Source organism: Erpetoichthys calabaricus, chromosome 11, assembly GCF_900747795.2.
Source record: "Erpetoichthys calabaricus chromosome 11, fErpCal1.3, whole genome shotgun sequence".
Lineage (NCBI taxonomy): Eukaryota > Metazoa > Chordata > Cladistia > Polypteriformes > Polypteridae > Erpetoichthys > Erpetoichthys calabaricus.
Window position 1 is genome coordinate 156,825,059 of NC_041404.2, and position 12,588 is coordinate 156,837,646.

A 12,588-nucleotide genomic window follows, 5' to 3' on the forward strand; every position below is an offset into this window, starting at 1 on the left:
CACATCTCAAAGAAATGCATAAATATAATAGCAGTAATAGTATCATTTGTATATTAAGACAGTTCCCAAATCCAGTCCAGGAGATCCCATAGGACTTTAGATTTTTACTCCAACCAGATTCAAAATCAGTGATAATCATTGATCTTATTTTATTATGTGGTCTTTTTTCTCTTCTATTTTTCTGCATTCAAAAAAGCACAACAGTATAATTTTGTACATTTGTAAGACATTTAGAGATATTTCTATTTTTGCTATAGCTTTAAATGCTTGACTCTCTTTTGTTGTTTTCCTATCATTTTGTCCTTTTTCTGTGTCATGTGTCCCCTTCATTGTATCCTAAAAATAATAATTAAGAACAAATGGAGCAGACACCCAGGCAAACAACACTAAATGATGAAAGGCTGCAACTACTTCGGCATCAGACATGCTAATGTGTAAATAATGGATTAAATATCCATAGCACCTGTAAAAACAGAATGAAAATATTGCTAACAAGTTAAAAAAAATGACATTATTCCCATATAACTGCTTAGTATATTTTAATAAAAATTTATCAAACTTAGTTTTGTAATTTCTACAACACAAAAACTGGGAAATAACAGCTCACTTACTGGTTTGTAACTTGTGAAGCTCTTTGTGATTGTCAGTGAAAGGTGCTATATAAGTAAACTTTACTTACTTAATTAGGCTAGGAGTCCAATTAAAAACAGAAGTTGGTTGAAAGAAAAACCTGCAGCCACAGTGGGTCCTAAGGACTGGGTTTATGGCCGCTGAATGAAGACATTCTTGTTCACCATGGCACCAGATTGAGGCAATGTGAATGTGCCCTGTGATGCCCTGGAGCTCTGTCTAGTAAGAACTCCTACATACTTTAACATCTGATGTTGTTGGAACAGGCTCTGGTCTCAGCGAACATTGTTAAACTAGATTACGAGGGTTCAGTAAAGGATAGATTATTGGATGTAACACATTACTTAATTTTGTTTTTGCAGATATTTAATTTCAGCACAGCAAATTTAGCAGCTTGCAAAATGTTTAATGAGTAAAAGTAAAAGCAAAGTTAAAAAAATCATTTTTAATTTTCTTCTACCCAAGTTACTGAGAATCAGTGGCCCTAAAGTAACCTGCACTCAATAAAAGGTTACATTTACTTCAATGTGAAGACACTTTTTTACCAATTTATTTAGTGTCCCTATAATACATCTAGAACAAAACATCAAGGTGAAAACAGCCTAATGTTGAGATATTTACTGGAGTACTGTATAGTACACTCTTAATTCCTTGAGGAGTATTCTTCTTTCCCTCAAGTACACTGAAGAACATATAACGACTTATTAACATGTGTCACAGGTGGCTAGGAGAAGTGTAACCGTGAAATCTCTAAGGTAATGGGAATGCGTTCTACTTCTGAGATACTGGTAGAGTGGCTCACAGCCATTTAAACTCACTCTGCTCTCAACAGTCTCTGACAAAGGTCTACCACAGCCCAACCTGTTTGTGAAAAATACTCCACTGTGTGATCCAGGTTCCTCCCACAGTCCAAATGACAGGCAGGTTTGATGGATTGATGATGTTGAATTGGCCCCTGATTTTGTGTATGTGTTTACATCCTGCAATGAGCTGGCACCCAGTCCAGGGACTGTTCCTGCCCTTCACCCAATGCTTTCTGGGATAGGCACTCTGGGTAAACAGGTTCAGACAATGGATTGATGAATTCTTTCTATATAACTGCAAAAAAGAAAAACAAAACTTAGCAGTCACAGAACCAGTGTTCATTTCCTTTCTGAAACTCAAAGGCACCTCTAATAAACCTTCAAAATTGCATGTTTTATGTGACATTTTATTTCTTGTGGTCCAAAAACACAGACAGGACCAGCTAGACAAAACATGAGATACAGCCAGATCAACTTCAAGGTCATTTACTGCTGTGAATCTTTAAAACAATGTAACAAAGGTGATGCAGGAGATGAAGGGACACCCACAGAGAGACATGTGACTTGAGGACACCAGGAAAGCTGAGGCTACACTGCAACAAAGCCATAAAGCATTGTACATTTGTGAGTACATTAATATTTTCTGGATATACTCAATAATAGATATAAATTAAATAGAGACCAGCTGCTATAGAAAACCATAAAAATGTATCATATGTCATACACATGTCTGTAGGGGGCTCCTGGAATTCCAGCAATACCACCCTCAACAGAGAGAGGGCACTTTAATTTATTGCCTTTTCTTTTCGATCAAATGTTTCCAGTGACCGAGTTCTGCTTTCACTCAGTAACCCCCCACTTCCAGGCCGCCAGCATATAATCTGAGGTGCAACATGAAGTTAGCATTCAGTCCGTAATTGGCCTTCACCAAAGAGTAATCTCGTCAACCTAAAGACCATTTTCTGTTTTTGCACCCTTGTGTGCTATTTTCTTTTGCCTTCTTTTCTGATTGCCATTAAGCTGGGCTTTCCCACTGGGACCCCAGTCCTTTTCAAGCCTAACACGTCTTTCTTTGAACACACAGGTCCCTGCATATATCAATTTTCTGTACCCAGGTATCAAAATCGGGAGCGGGAGCAACCCCTAGATGGAACACAAGTCACTCATACCTAAACAATTAACCCAACACATGTCTTCAGGTTGTAGAAGGAAAAAAAATGAAAACCCAGAAAATAAAAACATGTAGAATCAAGTAAAAGTATTCTCAAACAGGAAAGAAACTGTTCTAGACAGTCGAGCCAAAGGATACCTAATTTTAGCATGAATTATTAACTAGGCTTCTCACTGCAAGGCTGTTTTCTACAGCAAGTTTATTTCATTTGAGTCCTGCTACACAAATTCCATAAAGATATGGTCCACATCATGATTTAAACCCAGTTATGAGGCAGCAGAACCAATAAGGCTAGTGCCTTTTACCACAGTTGCATAATAGACATGGTTTATGCTGAATTTGTAAACACAGAGTACAATGAAAGGGTGAAATATCTGTTCAGAGGCAAAGAATTAACTGTCAGGTGCAGAATTACTGCCTCTGCTCCTACGGAGTTTCTGTAAATGTTAAATCGCTGTGAGGAGAGCTAGATGTTAACTCTTCTTGAGACCTAGTGCTAAGTATGAATTACCAGCTAGAGGACTAGCATCACCTTCCTTACAGAAGCTGCGTGAAGCACAAATTGCAAGATGGAGAGATTGTGCCCCATTACCACAGAAGGTCAGAAAAATATGAATTGCCTCATGGTAAACTACAACACACATACAAATATATATTTGGCACATTAGTTAACCAAAATATCAGAGGGGACCAGCACTTTCAGTGGATGGTCCCCATATAATATTAATGCCTAAGTATTTTTATATCATAAGTTGATGTCACAGGGTAATACAATTAGGTCAAATGTGGATAATTAATACATACAAAAAATAATAATTCTTCAAGGATGAAAATTAAATTAGCTTAACAATATATCCTGGGCTATGTCTGCTGCCAGGAGTTGGCTACTTCCCTGCAACAGCACCCTACCCCCATCCTCCCTAATTGTTCTTGCTCTCCTGCTTCTTCATTTTTTCCAAACAGAGCCTTGGCACCTCACCTAAAGTCACATCACTTCACACTGGGTCAAAACCTTTGTTCATTGACTTGGGTGTGCATTTCAGTATCTCACTTTATCATGACGCCCCAATGACATACAGTTGTACTCTTATGTGTTATGTGTGCTGGCTTTCCATTTTGAATGATTTTATTGTTCTTATTTCACCTTGTTAATTCCATTTAGACAAAACACCATACCAGTTGAAAATTACGAGATAACAAAATGCAGTTCTGCAGAGTTTCCACTGTTGTGGCATAAATAAAAATGAGCCACAGAACAAAAGAAGGTGGCTTCTGGTAAGTGTGAGCATCTGTGCTTATTATATTACATACAGTGGATAATGAAGAGGAATCCATGTTATTTCTACTATTATTTTATTGTATTTTTTTTTAACTAAAAAAGAGGGTTTCCCTGACTGTATATAAAAGTGGTAGCGAAGGGTAGAGAGTGCAGAGCTGAACATTAGCTCCATAAAACAAAGGTCATCGCTTGAACACTAGTAAGAGAATTACCATGACTGGTTTAACTACACTTAAAGTGCCCATGGGTGTTGAGTGGCTCGTCACGCCTCAGCCTGCTGGAGGACAGAGATTTCTGCTGATATTGGTGTTTGGGGTAAGCAGTCATGCCACTTCCCCAGAGAGTAAGGAACACTGCCAAATCATGCTTAGCAAGGCGAATTGCGGACAGAAGGGTTTTCTTTGTTCTTCTATATTTGCCTGTTCTATACACCCTGCAGGGTAAATAAGACAAGAGAAATAATATAAGACAGATATCTGTATATCATGTTGGGGGCAGCTAATTCTAATATATAATGCATATGATGTGCTGCAGTTATTCACAAGAAAGACAACACATTTACTGTTTTTGTCCAATAGAGACTTTTACAGCTAAATGAATGTACCAAAGAATAATATTTAAACGACAAAGGAATATATATCAACTAAGGTAGAAACAAATCAAGTAGTATTGTACTTAGTGCTTTACAGAAAAAATAGTCATTAAAAAAAACAGATGCACAAAAAAATGGTAAAACATTTTTTTTTACTTTATGTGTTTTTTTCCCAGTGTGTCACTAGGTGAGATTGAATATGCATGCAAAAAAATAGAAAGATACATTTATTCATGTTTTATATTTTATACTCCCACTATCTGGATTTTCACAGACACAATATAAAGAAAACACACAAATCATGGCTTACATTACTGTGCATAGCACCATCACACAAGCTACTAGCTAGTAAAGCATCACCTTTCATTTTATTTTTGAAAATGTATGGAAATATGAATAAACAGGGCTGCAGCAATCAAGCTCTATTTAAGAGAGAGAAAAAAGTTGTTTTCACACAAGCTAAAATTCGAAAATAAGATGTAGGGTCGGGTTATTCAATAACAACCAGTATGTTTTCAGTATGGTCTCCATCCCTGAGACATAGGTTTCATTTAATTCAATAAGCAGATTCTAAAGACACCCGCTTCGTACAGATGGATCTGTATCCAGTTTTCAGAGTTGGTCTACTTTCATACAACAAGATCAACTATTTAAAATTAACCATGAAAATAGTTCTGTCCCAAACAACACCAAGCAGTGTTTCCTCCTTTCCTGGAAATGGGAGAAATGCATGCTTTGAGGCATCTGGAGTTTCTTGTCCTTGTCTCCTATGGCTTTCCTTAAACTCCCAAGTTGGACTGCATAGGAAAATGGAGTGAGTTGTGACAAAGGGTGGAGAGACTAAGATTCTGTTGTGCAACCTTCATCACCTAACTGGATATATCCAATCCAGTCAAAGTTAAATAGATGAAACACTGCACCTCTACCCTTCTTTTCTTCATTTTTTTCAGAGTGCCAATAACCTTTACCTATTGTTTCCTTTTACAATTTCATGCTGATGAAACCTTTCACCTCTTTCATGTAGTGAAAAGCCTTTCGGAGGATTACTAGATGAAAATGCAAAAATAGACACGAAAAGTTCAAAGCAAAAACCAAGTTTAATTTTGAACAGCACTTCTCAAAAAAACAATCACCTCAGAGGCATATGGACAAGAGAAACACAATCACAGGGCACTGCATAGAGAGATTACATGAACATATCAGCAATATGTCACACTTCAGGGAGAACTCCAACTTAAACCACATAAACACAATTGCAAAAGTTAATGTATCAATTAGGTTTCATTTTGCATAATGCCACTGACAAAAGTTCCTGGTAAAAATGCGTAGACACTGGAATAAATGAGTTTGCACCAAACAAGTTTAATTTCAAGGCATTAAAATGTATAATCCTAAAAAGATTCCCACATATCCTCTTTAATAAAACCTCTGTGTGCGTCCAGTGTCCGTGTGTGTGTGTCTTCTGGTGAAGTGCGCATGCGCGGGGCACGGTGCGCTGCTTCAAAGGCGCCTGACACGTCACACAAGACAGAGAGGGCGGGACCTATAAAATATCACGTGGCAGATCCAATCGGATTTCGGTACATGAGGTAAGACCTAAAACAGAAAACACGAAAAATCCAATCAGGTACTGAGACGCGGAGACCAGCTTCCCCATTGTTGTGGAAGTATTCACTCTGAGGATGTCAGATTTGCGATTAAGAAAGCTTGGCCCGGTAAAGTGTAAAGTAAAAGTAGATTTATTTTCGCGCACATTACATCAGTTGCTGGGAAGAATCTGCTGATTTCCCACTGTTGTGACAGAAAATTAAACACATATTACGGACATCAAAGCCAGTATTACTGTCAGAGAAAATTACAGGCATTTTACAGAAAAAATTTAATGGGGTAAAAGGTTCCTTTCCATTTAATATAGGCTGTTCCTACTAATGTTTATGGACTACTGTTCTAGCGCCCGTTATTGTAACGGGCTTAATGTCTAGTTTATACATTAAATACAAGGCAGCAATGAACTTTGTCACATGCGTGTGCATGGGAGACAGGTTAAAGGCGAAACATTGGTGATGGTAATTACACTCCAAACCAGGTGTTGGCGCTGTTGCTTAATGCCCTTTCTTTTTCTCCCTTTGCAGAACAGAAGACTGTCAGCCTTACCACCTCTGACATCACTTTTTTCTTCCAGCATCCTGAACCTACCCCTTCCTGCCCGGGCCATATAAATCCAGATACGTCACCATCTTGAGCCAGACCCTTATTGACTCCCATCTGTGAAGAAATGCTTGTGTTGTCTTTGACTTTTTGATTATTTTCATTTCAATGAATTAAACGGGGTACACCATGGTGCCCTAAACCTCTTTTGATCTCTTTGTTACAATTTTTACATTATATGGTATCTTTTAGTGTGAGATCTAGTTGAAAGTGTATTGACACTGGAATAAAACAGAAAGGTATTAAATATGTGAGTACATAAAGTCATGTATTACACAGCAAATGAATAACTAATCATGAATCCCAGGAAATGTTTTTGTACCTACTCATGAATTAAACTAAAATTAAGATTTACCTTTCTGTTGTAATTGTTTACCTTACATATAAATGCACAGGATGAGAGGCTTTATATTCATCCATCCATCTATTTTCTAAGCTGCTTATCCTACGTGGGGTCATAGGTCATAGGGAAGCTGGAATCCATCCCAGCAGCATTGGATGCAAAGCAGGAACAATCCGTGGACAGTCAACAGTCTATTATAAGATGAACACACAAACACACACTAGAGCCGATTTAGCAATGGCAATTCACCTAACTTTTGGACTGTGGGAGGAAACCCACACAGAAAAGGGGAGAACATACATGCTCCATGCACGAAGCACCTGTGATGTGACGCCCCAGACAGCAGCACTACCAGTGTGGCATCCACTTTATATAACATGACAACTATTTCAAAATAAGAGTATCCTTCATACACTTGCAATGGAATATGCAAGTTAAGATACTGTATGAATGAATTAATGAATAAAAATGTGTATCTCAGAAAATCATTGGCATGATAGCACTGTGGTTACCACAGCTTCTTCATTAATCCAATGTCAGTGTGGATTTTGTGTATCCTACTTGTGCCTGTGTGGGTTTCCTCTGTGTGCTCCACTTTTTCTCCCATATCTCCAAAGACATGAAGTTAGGAAAAGTTAAATGGTCACTCTTAATTGGCCCCTTGTGAGTGTCAGTATATGCGTGCGTGGGTGAAATGGTGCCACGTCCAGGGCTCTTTCCTGCCTTGGGAAAAGTGCTGCTGTGATAGTTCCCAAACATTTTTGCCTCAAATTGGAATAAGTGGATTTGAGAATACTATGTCATCTCAGAAAATGAATGTGGCTGAAGTGCCACCTAACCTTAGGAATGTGTACTACAGCCAGTGTTCTGTTAGTATAACCTGAATTACTGTATATTGCATTGGGGGGCTTCAAAGGGACAAAATGCCTGCCTCTATAACGAATTCAGTTTAATGAAGGGGGTGGGGTAGGGTGTAAGGGATAACTAATCTGGCTACTTAACTGTTTCCAAGTCGATGCACACATTTCTATATTCATAACTATTTACACTATGCTGAAAATGAAAGTACTTCAGGTTTTAACAAAGTAACACGTTTTTCCAATTTGATATATATATGCTCAGTCTGGATCACTGCCTTCTGGCCAAACAAGGGTTAATCAATCATATTACAGAGACTGACACTCTGCAGCCACAATCACTTATTATGTGCTGCCAGTAAGATCAGCTTCCAAAAATAGGCTGAGTACCTGTTTAGAAGAGCACTCAAAGCAAAGAAAATACAGTCAAAATATTTATATACCTTACTTTATTAGAACTGTCAATTGTATCTTACAAAATGACTGACTGTAAATAAGTCTTCTGCCTTTAAAACCATGTTTAAAAGACCCACGGCCAATATTATACTCTAATATTTGTTTTGTGCAGAATAAAACTACAGAGCTCTAACTATAACGGATCACTTTCCAGAAGCTTCTTATTTGGTTCGATATTTATTTAATAAATATGAGAAATGTTGGGTGGGGGTTGAATTTTGCATTGCTATGTTAAGTTTGACTTGATTGTATGGAATGTTATTTGCTTCTAATTAAAATAAATAAATACATACATACACAAACAAACAAACAAACAAACAAATAAGAGAAATGGCCCTCAGTTATGGCTCCCCACCTCAGCATCCTTCTAGTGCAGTGGTCTGTGTGCTCGGTTTATCAGTAGGAGCAGGCATATTGGAACCCTGGGGCAAGGCAGGGGGAGCAGTCATTGTAGTTTACAATTATTGTGTAACCGTATGCTACCCATTTACCATTGAACCCTTCCTCCCCCCAACATCTTTTTATAAAGGGACCCCCTGCAGGGTACCTACTAGGAAACCAGACAGCTCATTAAAACAGTGTGGCGGTGCTCTCTCAGAGCTTGTCTCTCACCTTGGAGATAACAGAGCAGCCAGCTGACGGACATTTTTTTTATAGAAAAGCACGGCTGTTTGTATGTTTTAAGTCAGTTTTTAAATGTTGAACAGAAAGTGGATGTGGGAGAAGGGGTGGAGGCAATGGGATTTCCAAGGCTTGCAGCAAAAATCCAAAACAAGCTCTTCTAGTAACAATAAACTTTATTTCCCATCTAAATAATTTCCTATAGTGAAGAACATCACAGGGGACTTTACTAGCACAGAGTGATAATTTTTTTTTTTTCTTTATTTTTTCTTTTAACAATAAAAGGTCAGAGCAGGTTAAGTGACTCATTCAATTATTCAAAGAGTGACAAACGAATGAAAAACTTGTGGTGTACAGTCTAATCAATTCCTTTGCCACTATGCCACACTGCCATCACCCCCGGGTCCCACATGCAGACCCCTTAGAAGGAACTGTTGTTGCACAAGGAGTGGCTACACAGAGGGGGTATGGATTGCTCCAAAAGTCCTTCATGTATCAGTACATGCCCTTTAAGATGTGGGGTCTACTGTTTGTAACATAACTCTTCAATATTGGACTCTTCTGGGGAAAACATAAAGGAGTCATGCAATTCTTGTTTCAGCATTGGTTTTCTCTTTTTGCAATTTACCGTAAAAACACCCTGTTCTGGCATAAGATAAACAAGTGTTACCTTGATGTGTATTCAGGACCCTGGTTACTCTTTCATGTTAGTTCTCTTATGCTCAGCCCAGGACACAATACCACCTCTCTGGCACGGACCCTGCTTAAACCCTTTGCAAACATTTTAACTTCAAAATTTCCATTCAGGTCTTGAAATTAAAAAAAGGTATGACTAATGACTATATTCTCCACTTTTCAGGTTAATGAAAGAATAATTGTTCATGGCAAAAAAAGCTTTCAGCTTATTATTAAAGAGCATCTTTCTACAGTGAAGATTATTAAAGGGTGCTTTCCAGTTTTATAATGTGGGCATGGGCAGTTTAAGTGACTTTTGTTCACAGAGTAAGTTGCTGGTGAAAACTGAAAGTATATAGCACCTATTACAGTAAGCACCATTCTTTGATACTTTACAAAAACTGTATAACTGATATCTTAGTAGGATAAATGATTAGCACAGGACCACAAAGTGAGTCTGTGATGGAAAATGAAAATGTAGCATTATAATCTTATATAGCACCTTTCACAGTGAACAGCACTTCAAGGTGATTTATAGATATAGTATGAGTGGTGCTTTGAAATGTCAAATGATTAGCTTATAAGTTATTAAGTTATACAGTGGTAGTAGACAGAAAAAGAACCCATATAATTTTACATAGACCCTACCTAATAGTGAACATCATTTCAAGGTAACTTGTAAATATGGCATAACTAGATCTTTGGATAGGTGATTACCTCAGGATTGCACAGTGATTTGGTGGTGGGGACTCAAAATATAGCCTTATGATTTCATATACTACATTGTACAGTGAGCATCTGCCACGAATTTGGGAGAACCTTAGCATAAAATCCTGACAAATTGTAGCAAAAAGCCCCAACAAGTGAAAGGATTAGTCAATCTTGGTCTTTTAGACAAAAAATCCAGAAGATTTTTTTATAAATAAAACGTTTATTACACAAAAATGTTCTTCTTAATAAAAGTTCCAAGAAGCACAATAGACACAGCAGGAGTTGCCTTAAGCAGCTAATCGAGTGGCAAACAAGTCCCAAAAACACACATCCAGAAACAATGGTCAAAAACAGAGCATAAAGGTTTAAATCCAGGAAAACTTCACAAAAATCACAATAAATCCCAATAACTCACCAAAACCACCAAGCACATCTAATGAACTGCAAAGAACTGCTCGTTTCTTTAGCCTTTATAGGGCTGAGAGGAGTCCATTGACAGTAATGTTGCCCCACCTCTTGGGGAACCACCTACAAAACACACAGGACAAATAGACATAAACAGAAACAGAAAATATGTAAAAATAATACACACAACTCAAAAACAACACTAAAATACAGAAATATCTGTAAAACCATGAAAACATCACCACGAGGTTCTTTGCTGCTAGTGAGACCGCCAGCATCCAAAAAGAGTGTAACTGCTTTAAAAAATCAAGAGGCTTTGAGCTGCTCTCTAAGTCAAGAAAACCCAAATACTGAGATACCTCAAATTATGATCTTTATAAGTATAATAGCCATAGATTAAGTGATATGCTTGGAATCACACAGTAAGTCAATGATGGGAACTAAAAACGTAGCCTGACAATATTGCATGGTACATTTTATAGTGAACATCTTCTAGTGTCTGCGGTGGGTTGGCACCCTGCCCGGGATTGGTTCTTGCCTTGTGCCCTGTGTTGGCTGGGATTGGCTCCAGCAGACCCCCGTGACCCTGTGTTTGGATTCAGCGGGTTGGAAAATGGATGGATGGATGGATGGATCTTCTAGTGTCATCTTATGATTCTGCATAGCACATTTATTTGCGTTGTATAACTGAAGTACTGGCTGGTTAAGGGATTTCCTTTGATTTTTTTTGGGAAACTGTGTTGTGTAGTTGTTTACTTGAGACACTAGGAAACAGTGTGGTACCTAACTCTGGTTGGATTAAAACCAGTTTTCTGTTGTAACACAAATTCATTACTGCTATCTTACATAATAATTCAGGAAAGAATGTAAACAGATATAAATATGTTGTGATTCTTAAAACACTTGTTTATACTTCACAAAATTTTCCATGAAAATTGTTGAAAACACTATATACTCTTGAGGCCTGTTCACGTTTACCACTATCAGCTTCAAAAATGGTGTTCCTATATATGAGCGGCACCAATTTCAAGTTGAAATTACTTGGTTAGTTTTCACATTATCCATGCAGAAATTTTTTAGATTGGCTTGATGAATTTATCTTGGGAGGTTAGGAGGGCAATTTAGAGTGAATTTGGCAGTGGTGTTCCATGACAATCCTCTCACTTGTCTCTGTTCATGTCCGCAAAGGTGGTAAATACAAGTCCTCCCAAGTCTATCTACATCTCTGGCCTTCCATCAAAACAGTAGCTATGTATGACATCCATCCATCCATCCATTTTCCAACCCGCTGAAACCAAACACAGGGTCATGGGGGTCTGCTGGAGCCAATCCCAGCCAACACAGGGCACAAGGCAGGAACCAATCCCGGGCAGGGTGCCAACCCACCGCAGGACACACACAAACACACCCAGCACACACCAGGGCCAATTTAGAATCACCAATCCACCTAACCTGCATGTCTTTGGACTGTAGGAGGAAACCCACGCAGACACGGGGAGAACATGCAAACTCCACGCAGGGAGGACCCGGGAAGCGAACCCAGGTCCCCAGGTCTCCCAACTGCGAGGCAGCAGCGCTACCCACTGTGCCACCATGCCACCCCAATGTATGACATACTGTACATAAAATAACATTTCATCCAGTTCAATAAAGTACAGTACATTGTGTACCAACAATCACTTACTTTATCACCTAACAAAGAAAAATGTAATTAGCCCTCATCTTTCTTCATTGTCCTCAGTATCTGTGCTGTCACCACTCATCTATTTTGGGTGAGGCTACTCGCAGTCCTGCTGCTCAGTACGGCTGAGTCACTAGGGTGAGTATGCCATGGTTG

The 12,588-nt window shown here is 38.5% G+C and overlaps 1 long non-coding RNA gene across 4 annotated transcripts in view; it reads right to left on the minus strand.

The window, feature by feature from the left end:
• Window positions 1-408: 408 nt before the first annotated feature.
• LOC127529615 (uncharacterized) overlaps window positions 409-12,588 on the minus strand; it is a 487,131-nt gene continuing 474,951 nt past the window's right edge. For 2 of the 4 annotated variants that reach the window (XR_007936242.1, XR_007936241.1), the window contains 2 exons: window positions 10,762-10,874; window positions 409-1,728 (listed from right to left, as the gene is read on the minus strand). This is a non-coding gene — a long non-coding RNA (uncharacterized LOC127529615). Of the gene's footprint in view, window positions 1,729-4,094; window positions 4,317-10,761; window positions 10,875-12,588 lie in introns of those variants that run through there. The other 2 variants (XR_007936244.1, XR_007936243.1) reach the window with 2 other exon arrangements.